Source organism: Colius striatus, chromosome 14, assembly GCF_028858725.1.
Source record: "Colius striatus isolate bColStr4 chromosome 14, bColStr4.1.hap1, whole genome shotgun sequence".
Classification (NCBI taxonomy): Eukaryota; Metazoa; Chordata; class Aves; order Coliiformes; family Coliidae; genus Colius; species Colius striatus.
Window position 1 is genome coordinate 17,829,178 of NC_084772.1, and position 7,944 is coordinate 17,837,121.

The following is a 7,944-nucleotide window of genomic DNA, read 5'->3' on the forward strand; positions in this document are numbered from 1 at the left end:
GGAACAGATTGCTTCCAATATATAATGGTGATTGTACTTGAGGATACACATAAAAGTGTTGTTGCTAAGTCACTGCAATGGCCATTGTGAGGCCTATTGTATAAATGTCTCATTCCATGTGAAGTCAGCTTGAAGAGAAGACATTAGAGTATTGATTTTCTCACGAGCAGAGAAGATAAAGTTAATATATGTTGCTGTTGGACACATGGGAAAGTGAGATAAAGCTCCTACATCAAAGGCATCGTTGTGTGAACATTAAAGCTGGAGGTCAACAAACAACAACAGATACAACAGTAAGAACAAGAGGAGAATAAGGAGAATTAGAAACACAAAGAGCTATGAGATGTGAAAACACATGGTGCTCCTCTAGATACATTTAATTGCTTTGGATTACTTTGTGTTTAATAATCATTATTGGAGGTGCTGCTTTTGGATGATAATGCAATGTCTGTAATTACTGTATCACATTCATCCTGCACACCTGTTTACACACATGCAGGCTAATCTCAGCTGTCCCAAGTAAGCTTTGTTTTGAAGTGTGGTATCTGTTCAGAATTCCACACCCCAAATGAAATACTCTCATTATCTTTAAAGGATATGCCGCTTAACTATATAAAGCTACAGTATTTATACTTGCTAGGAGCTAGAAGAGAAGGCCAGAAGTTAGAACAGTGATCTAGAATAGATGAAAGTATTGCCTTCATCATCTACTTGGAAGCCCTGTGTGCACATTCCAAAGGCTGCTGATGGACTTTGGGAAGCCAGCCCAGCAACATTCAGGAGCTGAAACCCCTAAGTGCTCCTGAACTTCTTACAAAAGCTACCCAGCTGGTTTACAAGGTCACTGGAGTAGCAGAAATGCAGTACAAATAAGGATTTTCAGCTATTGCAATCCTATCCTTGGTGTTAACTCCATTGAATCTGATTCAGTTATTACTAATCTAAACAAAAAAATGCAGTATGATGGAGGGATAGACACTATGCTGGATGTCTCCTTTCCTGATGCACTTGAAAAGCAAGACTCACGTCAACTGTCGAACCCTTGGAGCAGATCCCACATTAATTTGACTGATGAATAGGGAGAGCTTATGGAGCAGCTGAGATGTGCATATTCAGACTGGATTTCCCAGCTCCCGAGAAGGCTAATCTGTATTCTAATTAGTGATGCATCTGGCCCAGTCAGTGCCCAGGTAACCATTCCCTTCCTGGAAGAGACCATCCAACTATGATGATCAGTGGATTCTGCTGAAGATGTCTGCAAATTAGGAGCCTCTTTTGGACTGCACACAAAACTTGACAGCCTTTAGTTTTGGAACCCCCAGCCCAACTGTTTTACATTCAAGCTGCTGCAGAAGTCAGAGCAGAGAGCAGCTGCTGTTCAGTTAGTTGGCCACGGTATATTTTCATGACATTTCCTTCAGATTCTTTGCTGCTTCTTGGGCTGTGCTGACTTGCCAGGCTTTGCAGAAGCTGGTAGCCAGCCCTCTCATTTTATCTTTTGAGATATGACTGAAAACATAGGTGTAATGAAGGAGACTGTACTTAAGTGTCTTTGGCTCAATGATACAGACTATGTGTTTCCAGTAGGTGCTTTTGACTCACATTTTTGAAGAACTGATTCTGTAGCATCATCCAGTAGCATCAGTTCTCTCTCTCTGCAACTGGAAATTTGACTACATGAACATATCGGTACAAATGCCAGAGCAGGAGGTGTCACAGGCTATCCTCTGGGCATCTGTTCCAAAGCCACTGAAATTAATGAAACTCTTGTCTCTGGCTTTGACAGATTTTCAAACAGGACCTAAAAAAGAACGAGTAATGTTTGGAAGTGTCTACAAATAAAGCCAAGCTCTCCAAGTGAGCCTACTCTTGGCAATTTCTAAAGCAAATTGAATTTTTTTCCTGATTTATAGTTGCCATAAGTAACTCTTCAGCTGCCTGCAGCAGATGGGCAGTGGAAGAAAGACAGCTTCCCTCTTTTGCAGTTTGTTGACTTCATAGATTTTAGTGCCAGTAGACTGTCAGTTTATTCTGTTTTCCACAAGGAAAAGAAAAGCATTTACAGGAAAGAAAACTTTGCTTTAAAAGCATCAAAATTAGCAACTAGGGACCTCAGGAAGAGAACATTCCTGAAAGCCCTTTTCACTCATAAGTGAAAAATGTCTTGTTTTCAAATAAACTGTGCTCCTTGAATTTACCATTTTGTAGAAAACATGCCTCTTACAATCTTCCTTAACAGAAAGACATTTATAAAAGTAGTTTTCTTACGCCAGAAGTCTACATGAAATTTTGGGGGGGAGATTTTTTTCCCATTTACCTTTATATAGCTTGCTGAATTTAAATAGTTTAGGAAGTTACTTGAATAGTCCTACATGCTAGTGTGTAAGAGATTAAAAGGTACACCTGGCTGTATAATCTCCTCTTGTTTCAAAAGGCAGTCACTGATGGAAGTGCTCAGCTCAAGCCCTCTCTTTGTCTTACACTCAGTTCTCTTCTGGCTGCCCAAAGGAGTGTAAATGAGCCCTAACAGGTATTGTAAAGCTACTCCAGTAACTTGAGGGAAGTGTCAAATATGATGTCATCTATACAGATTTTGGACACACAAAACCCATTCACTTGCTGTTTTTTCTTGGCCTTTTGCATAGCTCTGAAGAACCAGGGCAGACTCACAAAAGGAAGTCTGTACGTAAGTATTGTTTCTAAGGAACTTTACATATAGCCAAGACTTGTTAATCCTTGTTCAGTTATAGCTCTCTGCCTGAAAGGCTGATGTAGCAATCACCCTTACAGCACGTGTTATGTACCAGTGACTTAAACTAAAACATATTCACAAGCTAAAATAAGGCTTGCAAAGCAATTGTGTTTTGCAAGCTTTGACTAGAAATTAGTGACAAAGCTTTCTCAATATTTTCACACACTCACTCCAAGCTGCTATAAAGCTATGAATAACTCCTTTGTCTGTGAACTCTCTTGCGTATGTTGGCATAAATCTGTCTCAGAAATGTTTTAGGGGGCCTTGCAGGTCTCTTACAGAGTCCCAACTTGCCCTTAGGACTTACACTAGATGGTGGTCATGGAGAGAAAGTTATTTTTCAGAAAAGCCTTGTGCTCTATAAAACATCACAAAAGACAACAAGAATTGATTCATTCCTGGCTTTCCAATGCATCCTTTGAGATTTATTAATTGTTGTTGTTGTTGGAAGTAGAAGCTGTTGAGGTAAAAAAAATCAGCAGCGTATTTTGTTTACAATGCTGAAAAAGTTAACAGGTGTTAAAAAAAATAATGGTGATGTATACTGAGAGTCTGTAAGGGAACCTTCTAGGTGGTGTTCCTCACTCCTAAAAATTGAACACTTTAAAATCAGCTCAGGTTTGGTGCCAAATCTCAAAGTACTCAGAATCAGGAATTTCAATGTTTTTAATCTAAGCTTCTACAAGTAAATTATAAATAAATAAACTTTCTTGGGAAAGTTTAGCTTTGTAAACAGGAGATGAGCACACACAATGCTTGTCTAACATATGTAGTTATAGTAGGCTTACCCTGACACCTTTGCAAGTCAGCCCTTCATGCCCACAATTAGGCACCAAGCACTGGATTACAACTCTTGAAGAATACAAGCCTGATTTCTTGTTCAGTGTAATCAATAGCCCTTAAGTTCAGGGCACCCTGAATCCAACTGCAAATTTCTCCATGACCAGCTGCTCCAGTTAGGAGAATATGGCTCATTCATAACTTTTCTGTTCCTGAACTTTGATGTGTCAGATCAGAGAAAAGCAGTTCCAGAGTTTCAATGGGCTATTGGAGAGCTAGGTGTGCAGACAAGGAGAGGTTTGGTGCTGCCACTGTCTTCAGGTGGTCGTGATTTGTACCCTAGTGCATATTACAGCTGCATCTTGGCAGCCTAAGAACATCCTGTGGTTCAAAAGGGAATTGCAGCACAGCAGAATAGTTTGACAATCCTTATTAAAGGCCAGAGAGTACTAGATTTGAAGAATGAAGGAAGTGAAGAGCTGCCAATAGGAAGGAATAAATCACACTCCCATTCATTTTTGGCTGTTGTTCATTTGCCTTGAGGAATAGTGAGTAAATTTACTCTCTATAGGAGGCTATTACTATCCTTACACTCCAGAATATATGTATGTAATATCTGAATGTAATGTATAGATTTTATCAGGAATGGAAATATATTTCTGTTCCATGAACTGAGCAATCATATCAGTGGGAAATTGATTTCTATTACTTTGGCTTTGAGGTGGAAAAACAACTATATTCAGGAATCATTAACTTAAGACAAGATAGTGCGTGGTCTATTTCAGCATGTCACGTACACTTCTGCACTGGGCAGAACTGTCTCTTGAAAAGACCTGTTTCATTATTACACAGGTAGGAAGTACTGAGCAGACTGGCTGGTAAGAGATGGAGAAAATCCCCTAGGTATACCTACATTTTCCGTCTTCCAGCTGGCTTTTGTTGCCCACCTGCCAATTAGTTTAAGAAGGTGGGTCATAGCCAAGCTTCATTCCTTGCTGCTTTCCTGGCCTGCTTAGCCTGATAGCATGACACAGCTATCTGCTGACTGAAAAGGGTTTGTTTGCCTTTTTGCTCTACTGTCCAATTTTCCATGTGGCAATATGGTGAGCTTACCAGTGCCCTGCCAAGTTGCAATTTTGATGTTATCTCATTTAGAAAAACAAGGAAAACAATTCTTATCTTTATAGGGTGCAATAATTAAATTAAGGCATTTATACCTGGCATGATGGGGTCAGGATAAAGATAAGTAGGACTCCATTCAGGAGTTACTGGGTTGGACATAATTTCTGTTTCTAGGATGTATATGGTTACCTTCTGGCACAGATGTTGCCTGGATAAGTCCCTGAGGATCTTCTCCTAGGAATTGTCCCTTTGGAAGCATCTAGCATTACCTTTGGGCTTGTATCTTGACTTTCCTCACCTGCCCTACAGTTATTGCCTCAATAACTCCCTCTTTCCCAGCTAGTTGCTATGTTTTATTGTCTTCCACAGAGAACTTGGACTATTGGGAAGGAGAGGATAAGCGTGCCCCGTAAGAACATTGACTGAGCTAGAGTTATTGATGGCTAAGGTTAGCCTTGAATTCACATCCAATGTTGCAGACTATCTGAAGCATCTGCTGACACCTCATGTGTTCTTGTGATCATGACTAAGTGGCACAATTAAGGTATTGCATTACCTCAATATCTTAATAAGAGAACCGTTCTAAGGATTAAAGGTACCCTCTTTGAGTAAAACATTAACTGCTAGATACACATGGACTGAACTTCTTCTGGCACACACAGAAAAGTAAAAAAAATTGTTCTTGGCTCTAGATCTCCAGCCATCACAACCCCAGTGATGTCTCTGCACTGACTCCAGATTCCGTAAGTGTAAGGCTGGACAGATTTCTAAGGCAGTCCAGCTTCCACCTCTTGTTTTATTAAATTTTCATACACATTTTTCTTCTGCTTGGTATGAGTTATTTCTGAGCTTACAGGACATGGTAAAATAAAACACTGCGTTGCAAGTTGTTTTCATTATTAATGTCTCTCGTCAGTAGATATCCAACACCTCACAAATGAGATCAGCAATCCCTGTAATGAGAAGATGGGAGGTTCAGCAGTCTGTTCAGGAAGATGCACACTGCTTTTGTGTTAAGCACTCTATACTCAGATGCTGCCTGAGTAAAACCAGAAAATAGCTCTTTTTGGTTTCTCTTTTTTCTCCCAAAGACATACAGTAGGCTAAGAGATAGGACAATGTGTAGCAGCATTAATTTCTGTCACTGTACATGTACATGTAGCACCATTTCTACACATACACAGTCACAGAAGTGAGTGCCAACCTTCATGTTGTCATTCTGCCTACTTGAAAACACATTGCTGAGCTATGTAATATCTTAAAATATGTAAATAGTCTCAGGATATTGAAAGGTGCAGATAAGGTTATAAAAGTCTTACGGTGAGGAAGTTTATGTGAGTACTGTGGCTGTTTATTTGTTTGAATATCCAGTGTTTAAATGTTTGGGTATTTGAATGGTGGGGCATTAGCATCACTGGGCAGGCTCAGTCTGGTTGGATTCTAGCATGGGAAGGCTAGCAGTTCTGTTCCTCAGCACTTGTAGAGTTTTAATATTAAGTTCAATTATATTTTTATTTACACGAACAAATCAGTATTTCTGATGAGATATATTAAAAATATGACTTCATAAAAGGAAGGAATGTTTTTGCTTTTCACAAAAAATAGTGAAATCTCACAAAATTCATTAAAAAAAATTAGAATCTTGTCAAGAAAATAAAAATCTCCCCAAAATAGTTACTTTGATCCAGAATGTTTTGATCCAAACAAAACCTGGTCAGAACAACATATGGAAACTGTTGTCATTTAAATTTGAACAAACTATATCAGTAGTTTGTGTTTCCAATTATACTTGGACAGTGCAAGAGAAACATTCCTCATTAATGCTGATGGCTTTTTTTGGCATGTCAATAAAACAGTAATTTAACAAAGCTTAGATGTCTGACACAGCGAGGTAGTAATCAGTAGGATTATTACCTAAGAGCCACTCTTAAGTCTTATCAGTTTTATTGTTGGAGTCTTGATTTGATAATAATAGAAAGTTGAAAGTTCTTAGCATAGCTTAAAGTCATATTCAGGTAATTTGACCTTTATTAATGAAGTTTAATTGGAAAATGGCTTTTATAAGAGAAAGGTTGAGATTAAAGCAAATTAAGCACTTAGATTTCAATGTAGAGATAAGGAGTTATATTGGTCTCTTTCTGATAAAGCGGTGATTTACTGCTTCTGTAAGTGAACCAAAAGTACAAAGGTAGACACATAGCAATGGCATTATTGTTGTACCAGAAACTTAAGTAACCAGCTTCTCTGCCTTGGGAAATTTTGTTTTGGTTGACCACAGAAATCACACCCTAAATGTCATTCCCAGCCTTCATGACCACAGGGTACATTCAGACCAATGCTGGGCAGAGTAATGCTTTGAATGTCTTCATAGCCCCTTTTTAAGTTTGGGAGAGAAGCTCAAGGCACTCAGAGACTGGAGGGAAGTGAAAGCTAGAAAAACCCCAAGAGGAAACAGCTTGTAGCCTTCGCCACACTTGTTTAAAGCAGAAGAAAATAGAGTGAAGAAAATCTGCCTGTGTTGTGGAGCTGGTAACTGCAAAAATGCTGTAATGAGGGATGAAAAGAGAGAGGAAACTGCAGAGAGAAGTGCTAGATGTGGCCAGGGAAAGATTTGTATTTGAAGGATTCTGCAACTGGATAGTGGATTTAAATAAGGGCAAGCATCAGGAGAAGCTATTCAAACCGTGGGATTGGATCATTTGTAGTAAGGAATCTATTTTCAGTGTTCCTTACTGGGAAGAGCAAGACAGCATGGTCTCTCTGAGTTTACAATGTTTTGGTAAACATTATATATCGGTTAAAATGTGTCTGGTAAACCCAAGATCAAAGACCACTGTTAGTCTCTACAGAGAGGGTTTTATTTCCTTTTTTTTCTCTAGAACATGGAATTCTATAACATTCTCCATTCTCTCCTGTCAAATATGTTTTTACAAAGGGAGAAGAAACAATGCAAAATAATAAAATTAGAAAAGTCTCCTAATCCACATCTACTTCTGCTGATAATGACACAGTATAACTGTAAATCAATGCATTGATATTTCTCAATTTCAATGTAAAAAGGAGAAAATCACACAGTTAGCAAGAAAATTCATCACTGTATACCTTACTGAAGCACTTACCTGTCATGAGCATGATGAAAACAACAAAAAGGTACTTTACTGGTAAAAGAAGTATTTTCTGCTGACAGGCAGCAAACTTTGCAAGGCCTCCTTATTTAAAGTGTACAAAATATGGGGCAAAACCTTCAGGCACACACACCTGACATTAGCTATCAAAACGCATTTAGGTTG